At 39.7% G+C, this 19,962-nt stretch overlaps 1 long non-coding RNA gene across 1 annotated transcript; it reads right to left on the reverse strand.

Moving 5' to 3' along the window:
• Window positions 1-6,246: 6,246 nt before the first annotated feature.
• On the reverse strand, window positions 6,247-9,422 carry LOC133265901 (uncharacterized). The gene is made up of 3 exons (XR_009742169.1): window positions 8,838-9,422; window positions 8,028-8,156; window positions 6,247-6,491 (listed from the first exon to the last, which is right to left on the reverse strand). It is a non-coding gene; the product is annotated as an uncharacterized LOC133265901 (long non-coding RNA).
• Window positions 9,423-19,962: the final 10,540 nt, after the last annotated feature.

Raw genomic sequence — 19,962 nt, forward strand, 5'->3', positions numbered from 1 at the left:
ATGTAAGACAGTATTTCAGTAGGTATATTCATGTTCATTCACTTTGTACTCTCTGGGACAGAAAAAGTACATAGTAGATTAGTTTTCAGGGTGCAGTTGCTGGTCACATCGAGGTCACTGATGATCACTTAGTGTCATCCTTTAGGCTGTCATTGCCCGAATGCATATACCATGTAGGTCAACAGGTAGTGTCACTATTTCAACATAGGCTCAGACAAGCGTGAGACGTGTTTTCTGATCTGAAACTGTGGTGACTTTGAGAAAACTTAGTATTTTTAGGATGTTTATATCACATATGTCATAGATCTACTCTAACAGTGTGTTTAATAAAGGGGTTAACCTATTTCTAAACACATTATGCAATGCAGATTTGTAGCCAAAAATAACACAATCCCCACCAAAAGAGAATTAAGCTTATTTTTTAAATGTAAGAATTATTTTAACAGGGAAGAAGTCACTTTTGTCTTTGTCTGTGAATTTGATATTACCCTTTGGTTGCGGCTTCATCGTAGTGAAGTTCATTGTTGATCTAATACAGCAGTTGAATCTCTTGAGTTTAGGATCAGAGCAATGTGTTTTCTGATTCTAAAAAAAAAAATAAGTTCTGTAAGACAACCAGTAAACTAGCAGCAAAATGCAATTGAAAAACAAGCACATTACTAAAGGGAACTTGCAAATGTTATTTTCAAAGCTAAGAAAAAAAAAGACCATGGGTCAGATAATTCCCTTCACTTTTTACCACAGGAAATGATCAAAGTAGCAGAAAATCTGCTCTTTTTGGCCAAACTTCTGTCAGAGACAGAAGGGGTCTAGCCAACACATGGTGTATGCAGCCTTGCAGCAAGAGGGGATGTGGCTGATGGGAAAGGAGGTGGAACCAAAGGAAAATCTGTAGGGTAGTACCTCCTATTAAACCCACAGGAATTTTCCTATTCTAGATGAAACAGTCTGATCCAGTAAAGCAAATCTCAAACAATGAAACCTTTCTTTCTGGGCTGTTAAGATGCTTGCGAGAGAAGATGCTAGGAGGGGCACAGGAGCATTGGGGATGCTCTGCATTGGAGGGGCATAGGAGCATTGGGGATGCTGGGCATTGGAGGGGCATAGGAGCGTTGGGGATGCTCAGCATTGAGCGGCTGTATTGCTGTAGAGAACAGAAAGCTTCAAGTTGCCCTGATATGTGTTAGAAGTACAGGCAGAACTGTGTACCTGCTGCGGTACAAACTGCCTCAACAGTTTGATGGGAAATGAAGGGGTTGGCTTTTAATGTTTTTTTTTTTCTTTCCCTATTAGGCTCTTTCTAGATTTTACAAGCAGAAGCAGATGGCAGGGACCAGTACATTTTACTTCTTTGTTCTTGCTGCGTGTGAAAGGTGCCAGATGGGCAATGATAAAGATAGAAATCCTCTTCCTGTAGCCCAGGGACAGCAAAAATGCAGAGCTTCAAGTCTGCCCTGTCCTCAGAGATTAGGTTAACGTGACAATATTTGTATTTTTTGGGGGCCCACTGGTTTCACTCTTTGACTTTTTCCCAAGAAACTGACAGTAAACCCCAGTGGCAACTTGACAAGGGCATCAAGACCATTACAATATTTCACACAGGCCACCAAACCACCACCAGGTTTGGTTCACGCGCAAGCAAGCAAAAAAATATATAGGGTAGGTATGAAGTGCAGGGCCAAATCCTTCATGTGAATAACTTGGAAAATTAAATACTGTGTCCTCTGAGAGGTGTTTATTTACTTGGGAATTATGAATTATCAAAATTTTTATATAGGAGTAGTTTGAAGGTATATTAACATAGTTAGCAGCAGCATTCTGAACCATTTTCTTAATGAAGATGGACACCTGTGGACAGGCAGGGCCTCATCCATGACTCAATGAAGTCTGTGTAATTAAATATTAATGTTTTCCCCAAGTGGTATTAAAATGTTAGGGGATCATTTTGTGTTGCAAAGCGAGGAGTTATATATTGATTTTCATTAATCTGGATCTTTTCCTGGAACTGGTTTTATTGCACTAGAGTCCTTTGAACCTAAGTGTTTTGTTTTTTAAAACCACACAGTGTATGATGCTATCTTCCGACCAAGTCAAAAGCAGCATTTCAAGATTAGTGCAGAGATTCCTAGGGTCGCTTGGCAGCTCACCAGGCTCTTGTTCCTGTTCTAACTTAATTTTTTATAATTTCCTTTTATGTTAATAAAGGCTTCTTGTGGCTGTAAAAGTTGAAGTTGTCTTACTCCATAGACAGCCTGGTTCTTATGTAGATACTATTTAGATTATTTAGAAGTCCTGCTGGTTGCCAGATGGAGCTCTTTTGGGTTTTGTGTTAAATACTTGGAAAGCTAAATAGCTTGACTTTTCCCTCCTTCCCTCCCTTCCTCCCCCAGCAAAATAAATAAATACTTACTAACAAGTTGCTCAACTTCAGTTTTAAAATCAATTAGGTTGAAGTGAAATGACTGTAAGTATGAGATGTGTCAGGGTAGGAGAGGTTTGATGGGGTTTGACTTACCTACCATGATTTTAAACTCCAATGGCTTTGCTCCAGGTTCGTTTGGGCAGCAGGAACTTGAACTTCAGTTTGAGGACTGAATCCTGAAAAGCATAGAACCCAGCCTCGAATCTTTCAGTACTGTTTCTTGCAGGGTCTGAACTTCAGATGGAAACCCCAAGATGGTCTTAGACTGCAGTGGCTGTTAGTATTGCTGGAAATAACTCACAGGGTGTGGTTCATTGGTATGCTGGGATGCTGCGAGCTGCTGTATCCCTGAATTAGTTTAACCAACCTTTGGATAACTGGGAGTCTCTGCGGTAGCTTCTGTGTCTCCCACCTCCTTGGTCTGAACATTTAGGTGAAGCAGAGGAGGAGAGATTTGACATCAGCTTCTCCATCACCAGCATGCTGCTCTGTTTACAAATCGTATGATTGGCACTGTGAGCCCATACAGATACCAGGGTGATCTCACCATGGGATGGTTTGAAACTGCTTTTATTCCCCTGATCTTTGGGGTGTGTCACTCTTCAGCCCATTCAGTCGGTTGAGTTCACAGGGTTTGTGTTAGTGTGCCGAGCATCAGCAGCAGAGCTGGGCCAGGTCTGGTTGGCCTTTATCTGGATTTTAGCAATTGTGAGGCTTTGTTTGGTTGATACTTAGGTAAATTGCTGAGGTCTGGGAATGCTTCTTAAAAGAGCAGAGCCTGTTGGGCACTGTGGTGCTGATGAACTGAGGGACCTTCTGTGCCATATTCAGTGTATACAAAGTGTTCCTCCAGCTCACGCAAAATGTGCTTGGAAACACTGGGAGTCAGTGTCCCACTAATCATAATTATTTTGTCATCAATAGCCAATGGTCAAGACAGTAATTTTGGCCTCCAGGGTTATGGTTTTTAAGTACAGAGGAAAAAAATTGTCAATTCCTTGTCATTTTTTTCACTATCTATTTATTCTGTCTGGTTTACATTAAATATAGGAGGTGTGTTGAATTGGTAGGCATGCTGTTCAGGTGTACTTTGGCCCATTTGCTTTCTGAGCATGCACACTATGGGGAAAAATATGGGAAGAGTCAGGTAGATCTGTATGTGCGGTGTGACAAATTATAGGCCCTGTAGCAGTTCTGAATTGGCATGCAGTTAACACTCTGTTCATATTTAAATGCTTCAAATTTAGTCAATGATGTTTAAAAATTTACTTTCTATTAAAAAAATGGCTATGGAATCAATCTGTTCTGGCAATGTTAGATTCATAGTTCAAAAACTTTATCCCCATTTATCATCTTAAAGTAGCCATTAGCCTGAAATGTCTCAGTCTCTGGGTCTGTCTTAAAAAAAAGAAAGGCCTGTATTTCAGTTTTAATATTTTTGAGAGCTTTAAAGCTAATGGGTCGGCCTATTTTTAAATTACAGAGCATGGAAAAATACTGGGTGTATTCTTTTTGATGCTGAAGTGAGCCATTGTTTCTCTGCTCATAATTAAAAACTTGCTTTTTAGAAACTGGGATTGGTTCTAGGCATTGCAAGGAAATCTGTAAGCAAAGCTATCTGCATGAAATTTCCTTAATACTGACTTTAGGCATGAACTCATTCAGAGTCTGTAATCTTGCCTACTCTTGTGACTGTCATATTAGAGCAGTTTGTCCCAACAGCCTGTAAATGGAGCTGGTAGCATCGAAACAGGCTGAAGAGCAGTTGTTGAAGTGAGTGGTACAAGCTCCAGAGACATGAGTGCTGTCTTTGAAACTTCACAGCTATGCGTTGCTGGCTGGGGCACTGCAGGATGTAATAGTCCTGAGGAGTTACAGTGAAATACAGGGCTGAAAAAGCTATGAGCAAGGGAGGTTTGTTTCACAATGTGGGCACAATTTATGGTTTTCAAGGGGTGGGGGAATAATTATTTGGTCAGAACTGTAAGAGTATTTAGGGGCTTAACTCCCATTGATTTTCAGTGGGAGCTGTATGTCTAGATGTTTTGTGGACCTGGTCATTTGTGGTGAACTTTGAATGCCTGTGGGTTTAGGATTAATTATAGAATATTGTGGCAGAGTTTTACTGTAACTCTGTAAGGCTAGAAAATTCACAGCTGAATTATGAACATGGGCCATAATTCTGTTCTTGCCATCCTGACCTTTCCATATGAGTTAAAAGCTCTAGTTACCCTTGCCTGTGCCCTGGCTGACAAGCAGCCAGAAGCCCAGCTCTGCCTCATTTGTCTCTTCTGGTTGCCAGATGCCAGCATCGTGCATCTTACCTTCATATCAGAATCACAGATTTCACCTCCTTCCTTCCACTCTCTGCTCCTGGTGCGACACCCAGATGTGGCACAGAGCTCCCTTTGTACTGTGTTCATGTTACCCTCAACAGGCCATACAGATAAAGACAGTTCATGCTAATTGAGGTCCACATTGCATCAGGAACATACCTATTCTCTTTGTATGCAGGTTCCAACTACCTCAATATCACATACATCCTTTCAAAACAGGTCTTGAAGAGTTGTCTGTAATCCATGTTCCTTGGAACTCTCACACGCTGTTCATCAGAGGGCTCTAATGAGATTCAGAAGAAAGGGTAATATGACTTCAGGTATTTATGAGATGGTTTTTAGTTAGGGAGGGTGGTGGGCGAGCTGGATACTATGAGACATAGGTTAGTGTTGAGCTTAAATTCATAGCAGCTCTAGGTGCCCGTTTCCTAGTGGAGTAGCATTTGGGGTTTGTGTGGCATTTTCTGTCTCTTAACTATTTTGTTCTGCTAACATTATGTATTCAATTAATCTGCAGTTTTGAAGTTCAATAACAGGGAAGTAGCATTTGGGTTTACACTGCTCTGTAAAATCTCTTTTGATGACTTTCCTATAACTTTTCTAAATTGGACCCTGAGGCTTCTTTTAAAATTTCTTGTCTTGCCACAAGTTTTTTTCTTTATCAAAATTACCTTCATTTTCTCTTCAACTGGGGACAAACAAACAAAATCCTGGATAACCCTGGTGTATTTATCCAATTCCCTGCACATCTGCTTTTATGGACAGTTTCAGGATTATGAGAAATCACTTCCTTTGAAAAATACTTTTACTCCTAAATTTCAAAGTCATAGTCTGGAACTGGGGAGCATTTTGTTTTGTGTGTGATTAAAACCACATCTGTTCATTGGGGTAGAAGAGTAGAAAAGGAATGCTTCTCTGTCTTGGTACATGAGATAACAAAAGGCCAAATGTTTGGTGCACTCTACATCATTGTACTGTAGTATACAGAAATGCCAGGCTGCATCAATATTGCTGTTCTAGGCACTGAGTATCCTTTTGATTACAGGCCCAGCACTTTGCAGTCGCTTGTATTGGGGGAAAAAAAAAAAGTCTGTTGAAGGCCCTTGTTAGTACATTATAATGTTCTGTGTTACGTTTGGTTTTGTTTAAGACAAGAAAACTCAAATTGGAATTATGTGCCAATTCTTTATAAGTTCCCACATTTGGCAAAGGAATTGCATTAATTACATCTTGTTTTCTGTACTGTGTCATTACAGAAGAGAGAGCACATGCTGGGCTTGTAAAGGGATGAAATAATTCACATCTTTGAAGACTGCTGTATTATTCCTTTTCCTTTGGAAAAAAACTTTCTCTGGATGATAAATATGCTTTGCAAATGTAGAGTGGTGCTCAGAAGCTTGAGTAAAACAGACTCTTAGTAAACCTATCAGATAGAAAGATGATTAAAAAAGTCAAAGTACTTTTTCAGGTATTTTCCTCAGAGTATTCTTTAGGCATAGTTTTACCTGGTTTTGTTGTTGTATTCATTTCATATTATTGTTGGACATTTGCTCCTCTATGAAGTGTTTTGATAAGTTTGACTGATTTCACTTACAGAAGATGCAGCTGCTGACTGCTCCTGGATCCTTAAGGCTGTGATCTGTGAGATACTGCATGTCCTTCCTTGTAAGACTTCTTTTTACTGATGTGATCTGGAGTTCGCATGAATCACTAATGTCCAGGGAAAATCATTCCTGTTGAGAGAATAAAGCATAAAGAATGTTCAGACCCTGTCTACAGGAAAAGTCTGTAAGATGGACATCTTGTTTTCAGTAACTCTGTCGAACCACCCCCTCTTCCTCAAGATTATGAATTGAAATTAATGAGAGTATTTAACTGTTCATGTCTATCTGGTCTGTCTAAAAATAACAGTTTAAATGTATTTTTATACCAAAAAATAGCAGATTTTTTTTCAGCAGGGAAAAAGGAAAGCCTCTGTTTTGGTTTTCAGAAGTGGACTGCAAACCGATCAATATCCCTTTTGCTCATTAGATGCTGTGTAACTAAGTTATCCCACTGCTTATTGCACTCTAAAATACCTTTTACTGTTGATGTGCATTGACATCCTACAGTTTCATTTTAGAAAAGTGCTCAGCTTGTTTATGTGCTTCAGTCATATTGACAGTATATAAATTCTTCCTCAGAACCAAATAATCCTTGTTAATGACAGAGTGAAATGATACTATGGTTATCTCTAAGGGGAAAAACTAGTGCTTTGCATAAGTCAGATTGATGAGAGTTCAACCTAGTAATTCTAAAGGCTGTTGCATTTGTAGTAGTGTGTTTGAGGACTCTTACAAGCCTGAAGCATACTGTTTTCAAACTGTTTAATTTTATCACTATTCCAGAGTGTACAGAATTGCCTCTCCCAGACCAGGTTATTTGGGAATTAAAGCCTTTTAGACCATACTTAGCAAAAATGATCCTAGCTAGATCTAGTTTGCAGGGTGGGTTCTACCTGCAGATACAAAACTGGGATGTACAGGTTGATCATGTTGTAAGGGGGTTGTTTTAATGCTAATTAAGAGCTACATTGCCTGAGATCGGGTATCTGTGACTTTTCAAGGAAACATGGATTTTCATTTTTTTAGAAGCAGCCTTTTAAATTTGTTTTTATGGGTGAAAGCCCCAGAAATAATGAACTTTGCCTTGATCTCAGTAAATGATGCAGCCATAGGGATTCTTTTAGACAGATAGGGATCAGGTATGGTAGGTGCAGGTATGAGGTATACAGCTATAAACATACATACAAAGGGGACTCAGGACCTAAGACTTGACCTTTCTTCCCCACACGCTTCTCTACAAAACAGTATGATTCTTGCCGTCAAAGAACAGTAAGTACTGTTGGGAATACAGCTTGCTTGAAGGACAGTTAATCATTAAACAGGGGCTCTGGATAGACAGCAGATCTACTAAATACTACTTAAATAAATTGCTAAAAAACTACATCAGAATTAGCATCCAGCTGAGAACTTCTGCTTATAAGCAGGGGCCTACATGGAAATATATTTAGTAATAAGGTAAATGTTTGTCATCCTCATGCTTTGCCAATGATTTTGGGTCTCTGCATGTTAAGACTAGGGAAGAAGGTGGAAACTTGTTTGGTTAAAAAGTACATATCAGTTGTTAGGAAAGAAAAATGTCCTAGAATTAGCTTGGATTAAGCTAGTGGATAGAGAGATGCAGCTCTGATAATTAAGGGATTTGTGGAGCACTGTGAGTCACAGTACCTGTTAGGGGCATTTGGGCCAACTCTACTTACAGTGATCCTTTCTTCTTCATCAGAATGAAAGCTTTATTGTCTACCCATAGGCTGTTACATATCTTCACCTCTCCATATGCAGAGGGCTCTGCCTTTTCTGAAAACAGAGATAAAAAATAATGCACCTCTTTCCCATGAACTGTGTCCCACCAGTCATTGCTGTCCTGGTCCTGAGCATTTCACAATGTAATACTGTCTAGCGATGCTTTACTTTTGTCTTGCTTTTTTGCATTGTCACTCACATGCTCCTTAGTGCACATCATCAGGCTAGGAGCCATTCCTCACCTCTGATTCTCCTCTAATGCTTCCAAAAATCTCTTGTACTCACTTACAAAACCAGCTGGAACTGCAACATCACTCCATTTTAAGCTCTGAATTGTGTTAGCCATTACATTGGTTCCACATGCTGCTTGGGTGGAGACATCAGTTAGAATTCCCAACACGGCCAGTCAGGCCAGGAATTGCAGCTCTGCATAAGTGGTGGTGACTTTCTAGTTCTTGATTACACTATGCTAGAAAAGAGGATTGTTCCCAGAGCAATTTACCAAGAGGGGAAAAATGGAAATACTGTTGAGGATGACCTTCCACCCCAGTGATCTATTTGGCTGGCGTCTGTTATTGCTCAGCTTCTCCGTCATGGGTTTCGCAGTAGTCCGGTGCTTTGTCATCGCTACTAAGTGGAGAACTCCTGAGCTCACTAAACAGTTTGTGAGAGGTTTGTGTAATGGCAGAAGGGTTTATGAATGCAATTGCAGAACAAAGTATTCATCAGGGTTACCTGAAGTAGATATGGGTCCTATCTGAGCAGACTTTAAATGCATCAATTCTAAAAAATTCTGCAATCTGAAGTACTATTCCTTTGTCTAAGATCTTGAGGTAGAGAGAAGGAGAGAGGAAAAAGAAGGGAATTACTTTGCATGGCTCCAGCATGGGAGCAAGAAAAGTGTTGTTGCGATTGTCTCCAGGAGAGAGGCAGTGCTGTAATCCTGTTTCATTTTCGTACGCAGAACTTGAAAAGATTTTTCCTAGAAATGTGTAATGGGACTGTCAGAAAACAGACCACTCCCCTTCCCAGTAGTTTCCTGCTGAAGTCATTTAAGGCCTCTCACAGCTTTCATCTGTGTAGGCACTGAGAACTCGTGAGCCAAGATTCTTTTTTTCAAGTGAAGTGCAGGCAAAAATGAAGCGCTTTAAAAAAAGTCATTAGGAAAGAAAGTTGGAAGTTTCTCTGCATGTGAAGCTGGCTCGCCACTTAATCAGCTTCTCATTTCCTTTCTGTTTCTGTCAATCCCATCGTAGTGGAGCTAGGTGTTTTTCTTGTTTTGGGTACTGCTAAAAGCATGTATGTGAGCTGCCCAAAGGGGCGGAGAGAGAAGTTGTTCTTACTTCACTTCTGGGACTGTCTGTTCAGGGCTTTACACAGGAGGTGACTTGGAAAGGCTTGTGGATTCCATTTACTGTGCACTCAGACCTGATGATTGCAGTAGGCTGAACATACAAAACCTGCTCTGCAGGCAACAGCCCCACTGCAGTAGCTATTTAAAAAGAAAAAATCCCTTTGTGGAGCTGGCAGATAGCCTGCATTCACAAAGATGGGGATTTCTGTTGGTACATATGCCATGTTTAACACAAGGCAGCGTGCTTTTAGAAAGAAACCATTACTACCCTGAATAAATGGATGCTGCTCAACATGCATTTTCTGGTTGGACTGAATTCAAGCTTCCCATTCTGAAATGGATAGCTTTTTTGGGTTGCATTCACATGTCTCTCAGACAAATCTGTAATGTGGGTTTGTTCCTTAGATGAATGATACACATTTCATCTGATTTCTTTCAAGTTGAGCTCTGCCTGGCATAGGAATGATGTTTTTTGCTTTCTTCTTTTGTCTAGGAGACCATGTTGTACTGTGAAAGATGAACGTCATTCCCAAGACAGGTGAATTGCGTTCAGAGGTAGATTTACTGGTACCTCTTTGTAATGCTACAGCAGTGCCATAGGCAACTTATCAGACAGACATATATTGTGGTAGTATTGAGCTGTTCCATGCATCAGCCCTTTTGTAAAGCTTTAATTGGAAGTTATATGTCCTTAAAGCCTAGAGGAGTCTAGGAGTCTTCTCTGCAGGGAATGAATTTTCCTATTTTACTATTAGTCTTTGGGGTAGTGATGTATATACAAGTATTTCAGCCTTAGAGCATAAGGAACTTCCTGAAGTTAGCTGGCCATTATAAACTACATATGCACTTAGGAAAAGAAAATGCTGGTATTTAAGTAGGCTGCCAGCATGCTGTAAATGCAATCCACTATATTGAAATGACACTTCAAGTTTGTATTTGCATTTGCTATGAAACTGTGCATACCTGATGTGCAGTTTTTTGGAGTTGCCTCGATCCAGTGTGTAGGGAAGCTCAATGAGATGCGTACAGCCTGAAGAACAACTTCACGCTGCTTTGAATTAAACTCCCGATCAGGTCCCAGGATCAGATTTGGGACTGATGAGCTAAATGGCATACTCAGATAAAACCTGAGCTTGCCCCAAGCGCCTGACCCTTACCCTGCAGTGATAGCAGGCTCTAAGCATTACCTGTCCCCATCACCTCCCTGCGTTCCATCTGCCTTTGTGATGAGACCATATGTTTGAGGCTAGATAGACAAGATGTCCTGTGGCCTTTCTGATAAGGGCCAACATAGTGTCATGTGAAGACACATGGCACTTTAAACAGTCTGGATTCAGGCTGCCTGCAGGGGCCACCTGGAAAGAGAAGTTGTGTCTCAGAACCTCTTTCTAGAATTGGCTGTCTCAGGTACAGTTTAAGCAAACCAGGGCTATAGCTACGGTCCTGTTTGTGCTGAAAACTTACCCAGCCTTTCTAAGGCTTTAGATCTTCACCTACTTACTAAGGTATTTCTGTTTGTCTGTCTTGTTACTGGCATTCTTGCTGCTTAACTACAGTGGTGACAAAAGTTCGTGTCATACTGAAAACAAGATTTGAACTGAATCCAAAGGCTGTGGAGTCTGTGCAGCTGTGTAATGGGGAGGAGCTGATACATGCTGTCAATGATTTGAAACTATTAAGCATATATGCAAGGAAATGACATCTGAAATGCTTTTATTTCTAGTGATAACTGATGATTTTCACCATGTACAACTTTGATTCTTATAAATTCTTGTATCAAGAGTCTAATCTAGCCACCCCTACTTTTGTGAATTAGCAGTGGTAATTAGAGATGCCTGGTCTATACTGTTGCAATATGTACACACACTAGTATACGTTGATAGCAGGAAGTGTGTAATTCAGAAGCCATTCTGCCAGAATCTCCGCTCTTTGTTCCCTTGTGTAATGGATGGCACCAGTCACCACAAGTCACCGGTGGTGACCTAATGGCCAGTCCCCACTAGTCACCACCTAGTCCTAGTGCAGCAGAGTTTTTATACAGAATCCTTTTCTGTGTGTAAGCGCCCTTGTAAGAATCAGCAGCACACAGCTGGCAGTGTACAAAGGTGGTAAAAACCTGTACAAGCAGTATAAGCCTTACTCCTAACAATAAAACAGAGTGGCTGGCAGAAAGTGGTGTCAGTGGCTATGTAGATTAGGGAAGGATCGGGTGTGTTCAACAGGGGAATAGTGTTTGTTTGGGTTTTCCCTCCTGGGACTAGTTTAGTATTTCAAGCACGTTTGGGAACTTTTTCCCCCCAGAGAGCTAAGATGCAAGACAGTGTGTATGGATCTGAGACAATAAGACTTAACAATGCTTCATAAAAAGTGATTGCATATCCTATAATGCTAGCTTTGTCTCTGGGTGTCTGTATAGACTCTCTCAGTATTTGTTTGCTGACTTTTCTTTCAGCTTAAAATATGCAAGATGATGCCTCTTTCAGCCTGTTGGGGCTGACAAAATACTAAAGATCAACAAAACCATAGAGTAAAATGCAGCTGAACCCAGTCCTGTACAGAGAGTCTCTATGTGTGCTGTATCAGAGGGAACAGCTGGGATCTACTACTGACAACACTCCTAAATCCACATTTTTTCCCATCTGACTGTATGCTTATTTTGCATGCCCTGTCCAGCAAAATGGAGAGCTGATACTTGTCTCCTTTTCACTCACTGTCTGATGGAAGGTTATTTAGAGCAGCAATGTCTGAGTCATTTTGTCTCAAGCTAGTTCAAAAGGCATATGCTGTATGTAAAACTGCTCCAAGAAGATGAAGAGCAACCACAAAGGGACACACTTGTGCAAATCACTATTCAGAGATTTGAAACATAAAAACACATGGCTCTCAAAGAGGCCAGGACCCCAAAAATAATTGGCCAGGGTAATGGAAATTGTTAAAAGAATGAATGGTAGCAGCCACAACCATTGCCAAAATCACTATGGTCATCAGGCTGAGAAATGAGCCTGGTGGCAGTATCCATTTGCCTGATTGAAATCTCATCCATGCACCAGCTCAGAGGCAGATTCCAGAGTAGTCCCAAAGGGGCTCCCAAAATCACAGGCACTGAGCTCCTCTAAGCCTCTTGAGGGAGACTCAGCCTCCTCAGCAGTTAGACAACCACCGATGAAGCCACAGGTTCAGTGGAGCCCTATGTACAAACATTGCATCATGATGTTAGCAGACATTATTTTTGAACACTGCACATCCTGTATTCCATGTGGCTGGGCTTAAATGCTGTGTATCCTGCCAGTATGGCTAAATGTGTGTCAGCAATTAAGGACCCCAGGAGGTCTCTGAAAACTGATGTACAAGCTTGTTTAGCTCGCCTTGCAACATAACTTTTCCCTAGCAGAATATGATCGCTGTAATATGGAAGGGAGCTTTGCTCTACACATGCTAAGTACCCTTATCTGTCAAGTGGCCTAACTAACATAATTAGATTAAACTAAGAGGAATTGAGCCAACCTTGGATTCTGACGCTCCTGTTCAGGCCCAGAGAAAGTTCTTCGAACGCAAAAGCCTGCCTGTTCATTCCAATGATATTAATTGATCTAATAACAATTTTAGATGTACGTTCTCTTCCTACAGAAAGATTACTAGTTCCATCCTGGAATGATCGGTATGTATATAAATCAGAACAAAGGAATCTAACTTGAACTGTTAGCTAAGTTTAAAAAAAGCCAAAGCTGCTGTGTATTAATGTGAGAGCCCTTGGCCAGCTAACTGAGGAAGAAACCCCCTCCCCAGTAACTGACCATTAGGGGTGTGAGCCTGAAGTCACTGTCACACAGAGGATATGGGAGCACATGGAGCACGTCCTTTCCCGTAAGTCAGTCCATGGCTACAAATGTAATGGAATTTGCAGGGTTTTGTGACCATTTCTGCTCCTCAGACCAGCATTAAGAACAGTACCTGTCTCCTGTGGTGTGGAAGCAAACCTGGTTCTACTTCAGAGGCAAAACTCAAGGAGATGGAGAGGGGTCCTGGAGTCATAATACGAAAATCACTAGTTCACACCGACATAAGCCAACCTGATGGAGGATAGTCAGATTAAGCAGCAGGTGAAGGAAATGCAATAGACATAGAAAAATGAAGCTTCTGCTCATCATGTTTCTATGAGATTAACAGGCAGAGTTTAAGCTTAAAAAGTCAGAGACGGAAATGAATAGTGAAAATGTTACTTTTTCTTTTTTACTTTTGTAACAGCTATGGTTCTTGAGTTCTTCTTTTGAAAGTTGTCATTAATATGGCACTATTTTTTAATACAGTTCAAAGTCAGATCCAGCTGGTTACCATAAAAATAAGTTATCCTCTCCACAATTCACCAGTTCTCTTAGAGACAACTTTCTCCATAAGGCATCTGCCTTATTTTTAGACAAAACTGTGGCTATTAAATGTCTAGTTCATTTTAAAAACTACTATCAAGGTAAAACCAATAGGCACTGACATTGCAGTAAAACCTTTTCTACAATACTCTATTGCAATATTATTTCTTGTTTACACTGACCAGCATCCTGATAACCAACTGCAAAGACTTGATGTGGTAACAATAAACACTAGAATATTCAAAAGTACCCTAGTGTCCATCTGCAATACATCAGCACTATAGAGCGAGGCATGTGTCAGCTGCATTGACAAAGTAAAGGTGCCAGGGACTACTTCTCGCTTCCTCTCCTCTTTAAGTAAACCTTTAAAAGACAGAGAAATCTCTGTACTACAGAATGATTCACACCAGGTAAATAAATGCATTTCAGTTGCAATCATTCCTTATTGAGTTGAAGTGGTATTAAGCTTCTTTAATCTCATCAGTTTGAGAAAGCATGCACAAATGAAAAGGAGTGACTTTAACACTTTAGGAGGGGGAACTGCAGCTTGCAGAGAGCATCCAGCAAAGGAACAGGAATAATTTTATGATGACTGGGCTAAAATCTATGCCAGTTCACAACTTCTGCTGCAATTAATTTGATTTCTTTGCTTCATTCCTGAAAAATTAACCTCATGTGATAACCCTCATGCATTTCATCTATCTGCAGTTTTCACAGTATTTGCCACTGAAGAACTCAAAATACTTGTAATGCTTTTCTAGTTCAATCTGATTGCCACTAGAGCTTCTACCCACTTTCATGTGGAAATTTAGCTTTTACTCCCATCTGCAACACCAATCCACCTTAAAGAGTATCAATGAACATATGCAACAAATCTTCTGAAATGGTCATGCACAGATGCATGCATAGGAATACTCCCCACCTAATGCTGAAACACAACCACCTCTTCTGTGAGCAGTGTAAGTAATACAACAGCTTGTAGCAACACTATATAATCATATACTTGGCCTAGAACAAAAATTGGAGCAGTGGGAATGTACAACATTTGAATCAGCATTTGTTGGGAAAACATTTCTCTTATGAGATAGAAACCTTATTGACTGCAAATATCCAGAACTTTGATGGTACTGTACTTAAAGCTGGTATATTCAGCAAAAAGAACTTCAGCAGTAGGATTAGGACAGAGATTTTGTTAATAGCTGGAGAGAGCTGGCCGCATGAGAATGACCATTGTTCCTGCTGACAGGACCTGTGCACTTCAGGGAAGATTTCTTCTCATAAACACCAGCCTACTTCTCTGTGAAAATTCTTCATGTGTACAGCAGGAAGCTCCAGTCCTGCAAAATATGTATTTTCTGATGAGACTGTAGTCTGAGATGGTACAACCGTCATGACACTGATTTGTCACATACAGTTTCTACGTTCTGCCTGAATTAATTTCTCTTTAGACTCAGCTCCATAGTGAAAACACTTTGAGGTCTGAATTTGTTCTTTCCTTTTGTTCTTTAATACTCCTGGAGAGGTGAGATCTGATACTCCTGTTCATGTGGAATAGCATCTATTTTCCCAAACTCCCCTATTAATTTGAACAGGATAATTTAGCATTAGAAATACCATGCAAATGTTTCAGTGAGCATTTCTGAGGTCTGTCTGTGCTGACAAACAATTCTGCCAAGGAGTTTGCTCATTAAACAGCAGTGAAAAGCAAATATGGGTGAGACCTGAATACATTTAAATTAAGTTTTTCAGTTGCTTAAATAACAACAACAAAAAAGTAGGTAATTTTCCTGCATTATAGTTAATAACACAAAGGTGTATTTCTAACGTTATTTAAAATTCAGTTTTTCATTAGGTTTGAGATCTCTGGAAAGTCCTTCCCTAGTAAAAAGAGAGAAACAGAAAATCTCTGTTTTCCCAATGGTGCTCATTACTGATCCAGACTTGCTGTCAAATTGTGACTACACTGCAGAAAGATACACAAATCAAAAGCCTTCATATACTGGAAGTTTAACAAGTTAGCAAGCAGAATATACAATTTATATAGCTAAGAACAGAGAGTAAGCACCAAAAAAAAATGAAACTATCTTGTCAGTTTGAAGGGTTTTAATATAATTTAAGAAATGTAAGAACATTATACATATGAAATATTATTCACATAAATGGCCAGATTAGCTGAATTCAGTTCTACCACCAAAGCTGCCTTCTGCTTGGAAAAAAAATACATGTTAAAACATTGTAATTATCTAAATTATTAATTTTGTAATTGGAAAACCTCACAGAATGAGTTGCAATTGCAAAATTTCAGCTCAAACTACTTAAAACTTAATTCTGTAACTAAAAAGTATACATGTACAAAATTTGCAATGCTGAAAAGCTGAAGCAGATCAGTTTGCATAGTAGCCAATTGTTCACTGGTAAATATGCTCCACCTTTCTGCTAGGAAGCAGCAGATGAATTCTTGCAATTCCCTTTGTAATTCTGATCCAAGTCCTCCTGAAGCCAGTGGAAAGATTTATATTAAGACAGCTTATTAGGGCTTTGTTTTACATGTGTTTGTCTCACCGAGATGAGTGTTTATTTCATCTTGTTTTTTTTCAGGGTTTCCAATCTCAACTGTACAGTCTGTGAACAGTTGTGGTTTTTTTTTCTTGAAACTGAGATAATATTGAAGAGAAGGCTGTTGGGTACCAACATTCATTTGTTACTGGTCCATGAAAAGATTCCCAATTGTATCAATTCAGAATATACTTTGAAACAAATTCTGAGATGACAAATCATACTGACCACAAAAATGTCCTTAGGTGACACCGGTGAAGAGGGAGAGTCACTTTTGACAGGCAATTCTTGCTCTTGCAGGTGTGTTCTCACAAGGCTGGCAAAGTCTTTATTTTGGGGAGTTTCCATGGAAATGTTGGCAGGCCTGAATGGAAACAAAAATATTTAAAAGAAGATGTTAAAAAAAAAGCGTGATTTGAATGTGACTGAAGTTTGTATTTTTCTAAGAGTAGAAAGTAGAATATTTTTGTCTATGGTTTTAAAAATTTGATCTAAATGAAATCCATGGACAAATTCAGGCACAGTTTTACAAACTGTTGTGGGTTTGGCATCATAAGGAACACTTTAAGGAAGGGCTTTTAAGAATCTGCAAACATGAAGTGTCTCCTTTCATGTTTTGTTTTCTGAAATAGGCAGATGTTTTCTACAACTTGAATTTCCATACAATCAAAATAATCTTTGCAAGGGTGAAAGTGGTCGCTTCCAAAAGTATGTACTACAAAAATCCAAGAAGGTTTTATTTACTTTAGAAATAGCCTTTAAACGTTTTGAATGCCTAAAATGAAATTTTCATTGCCATTTTAAAGAGGAGTCTGCAACACTGATGGGAGCTTGTTAAATTTTCTTTTTCTTTTTTCCTGAAAATGAAGTTCTCTAGGAAACTCTGCAACTGCTTTGCAGCAGAATAGATTGCTTTAGGGAGCGTTCCCTGTCACAGCAAAAGAGGGCACAGGCTGCAATGCAGTCATCATTCATTACATGTTGCAGAATGACAGTACAGTCCCATCAAGAGCAAGAGCCAAAATGACCAAGACAACGATGCAAATGTGAGTGCAGTCCTGGTGCTGCATTAGCAAGCCATGAAGGTGGCACAGATCCCCAGGGACTTCAGGAAAAGATGAGGCAAGCCACCTCCTTGCTGCTCTCACAATAGGTTGGGAAGAAGGCCTGAGGAAGGAAAATGTCATTGTGCCTTTCCCTTTGCTTGCTTTAACTTGCAGTGGAAGACGAGCAGTCAGATGGCCCAATGCTACGGCAATTCCAGGGACCTGCTGGCAGTACTATTTATACACTGTGGTTGAAAAATAGCACTTGAGAGTGCCTCTGTTAAAAGGTCTTCATTGAAAAAAACCAATTCCGCATCTGTGAAAACTTCCAAAAATTGCTTTCCTTAGTGCAGAAACCGGATATATATTTGTTGAATCAGGCTCTTAATTAGGTAGGATACAAAGGCCTTTCTCCCCCCGTGATACTTCCTGCTTGACAACAGCGTTCCCCCTGCCTTCTGTGAATCCTGCTATAATTTAATATGGGATTTTTTCTGGTGTAATTTATTTCCACAAAGATGCCATAGCAATGATCTCCTTTCTCTTCCCCTCCCCTTTTAAATTCAAATTTTTCCAGGCCAAATTTCTTCCCGCTTACTTGGGCTGGTCTTCTCATTAAAACACATTCTTCAAATGACCCCCAATCATTTGCCCTTCCTGTCCATTCTTGGTTATGCCAAAAGTGTTAGTTCACAACAGGAAACCAATAGCTTGTGCTATCAGGAGACATTTCCTTCACAGCACAAAACGTCTGAATAATAATTTCAGGCAAGGCTTCACCCATTTCCTGTGAAAGGAGGGAAGTTTGCCTATCCCAGTCCCTCAGAGCTCTTTGTTTCCATCCCTTCGTGACGTAATGCTTTCTGCACAGGGAAGATGGATCATTTTCCCTTAACAGCACTAAATTCAATATCCTGTGTAAAGTTTGATACTGCTTCTCAGCCATGAAACACGTAACATTTACAAACAGTAAAAATTACGCTGGAGTTTATACTTGTGGTGTCTCTTTCAAAAAATAAACTGAACTTTTGGTATCTGGAAAATTGCTGTAATGAAAACATGAAGGCTAAAGACAGTTTGCTTTATTAAATGTACTTGCAGGTTGTTTAGCGCTACAGCTCTGACTACTGCGTGTCATCCCAGCACATAGGAGAGCCCATCTGTTGTAATCTCTTGCTGAGCACCAGGAAAGCCCCAGACTAAAGTGTCCATGTAGTGTGTCCATTTGGCACTGCATTGTACAGGAGTACTGCAGATTGCTACAGGAACAAAATACATCAATTAAGCACATGCTTAACTTCATCCCTATATAGCAAAACATTCATTTAAGCAAATACTGAAGCGTGACTTTAAGTGATATGCTACATCAAAGCCTTAATATAATAGCAATGCTAAATTGTTAAAATTGGAATTATCAAGCAATACACATTAGCTTTTCAGTGCTGGAATAGTCAGGGATATTTAGGATGCGTAATTTTAGGCAAAAAATGTGTTAAACTATTCTTTATCCAAACAAAGTAGGCATAGAAATCACTACTTTTTTCCATTAAACCCTACTTTTAACCTGGTTTTGTTAAATGATGAAACCTAGAATCAATATATTTAGTTTTCTACTTTGTTTTTTTTTTAAAAAGCTTTATAAGGGCTTATATGTTTTTTTTTTATCACCTGTTGCATAAAGCAAGAAAGCTTAAAAGGAGAATTTGTCAGAGTTTGAGGACCTTTAAATTAGCTCTTGTCACAGTTACTATGATAGTGCAGTCTTAATTACATCATTTGCTGTCACACAAAAGCCGTAATAAATCTCTCTATTATTCTGAAGACAATAAAATTTATTATATGTGTCCTCTGTGTATTTGTCATTTGAAATGTTTGACCCATGAAATTCTGCATCTCTTACTCTAATTCACCTGTTCCAATCAAGAGGCCAAGCAGAGTCAATGTACCATTTTCTTCCCCCCTTTAACAGACACTACACGCATTTCCTACTGTTGGGGATGCCACAGGCAGTAAGCACCTTCCTCACAGAGATTCTAGTCATGTTTGTGTTTGCTAAATAAACCATTTCAACACTTCTCCACTAGAAGTTGTGTTCACAGCAGCTTTGTGTTTCAATGTCTCTTGCTTAAAAGGCAGGCGTGTGATTTCCTTGCTGAAGGTTGGTGGGACCTTTTCATATTGTGTTTTCCAGTCCATTTCCAGAAGTACTATTGTCAGTTATGGACCCAAGCAGCAGAGAGTCTCTGCACTCAGCAGATCTCATACACCCTTACCACCTTCCAGTTCTCACTTTCCCCATCAGTGACTAAGATGTGAGATGTCAGTCTCTTTATATTTGTTCCAGAGGAACTGTGAAGATGAATTTTGTTTCACTTAGTTGGGGCTGAGGAGGGTGTTTTGCCCTCAGTGTCTCTCTCAGATAAGAAACTGTTTCTGAAGAAAAAAAGAAAAACCAACCTGTAAAATATCATTCATTCTTTGTTAATTGTTCAACTTTAAACTGGGACATCTTGCTGAAAACATTCTTTGAAGGTGATATC

The sequence above is a fragment of the Pezoporus flaviventris genome, unplaced genomic scaffold (assembly GCF_033815535.1).
Source record: "Pezoporus flaviventris isolate CSIRO_AGI_PZ_B2104156 unplaced genomic scaffold, CSIRO_AGI_Pfla_v1 ptg000006l, whole genome shotgun sequence".
In the NCBI taxonomy this organism is placed as follows: Eukaryota; Metazoa; Chordata; class Aves; order Psittaciformes; family Psittacidae; genus Pezoporus; species Pezoporus flaviventris.